The sequence below is a fragment of the Propithecus coquereli genome, unplaced genomic scaffold, assembly GCF_000956105.1.
Source record: "Propithecus coquereli isolate 6110/MARCELLA unplaced genomic scaffold, Pcoq_1.0 Scaffold55, whole genome shotgun sequence".
In the NCBI taxonomy this organism is placed as follows: domain Eukaryota; kingdom Metazoa; phylum Chordata; class Mammalia; order Primates; family Indriidae; genus Propithecus; species Propithecus coquereli.
Window position 1 is genome coordinate 4938532 of NW_012151396.1, and position 552 is coordinate 4939083.

The 552-nt window shown below is 27.9% G+C and overlaps 1 protein-coding gene across 1 annotated transcript in view; it reads right to left on the reverse strand.

Moving 5' to 3' along the window:
- NETO1 (neuropilin (NRP) and tolloid (TLL)-like 1) overlaps positions 1-552 on the reverse strand; it is a 156900-nt gene that overhangs the window by 1227 nt on the left and 155121 nt on the right. The window lies entirely within an intron of this gene.

The window sequence follows — 552 nt, forward strand, 5'->3', positions numbered from 1 at the left end:
CTGGTGATTCTGTTTTGCACTTTCCTAAAGCCTAAGAGGGTATATACTTTGTTTAGGGCATATTTTATACTTGTTATTTTGTTAAGATGAAAAACAAACTTAATTAAGCCAAGATGTGTCTTGCCTTTATAGTTGGAATGTTAAAGCATAGAATCAAAATCATTTTGATTTTAATTAATAATTGGGAACATCTTGAACTTCCTCTCCCCTCTTTCCAATTATTTAGATGCCATTTTCAGTGGTATTTATAAAAATAAATTCATGGAAGTAATGGAATACAGAGTACTAGGTTTATAGGTTAAGTAAATTCATAATATTTTTAGGCATGGTTTCTTAAAATATTTATTCATTTTTAAATAATAATTAATAAATAAAAGTGAATGGGAAGTTACTCAAAACTAGATTATCAGGATAATAGAGAATAAAATGTGTATAGATTATCATTCTCATTTTGAGTGAAAATTAAAGAGATGGTTTTCAAAATAGCAATTTCCTATTTTTTGCTATAATTCCCTGGGATTCTGGAGTTCACATACCACCAATCAGGTCTAT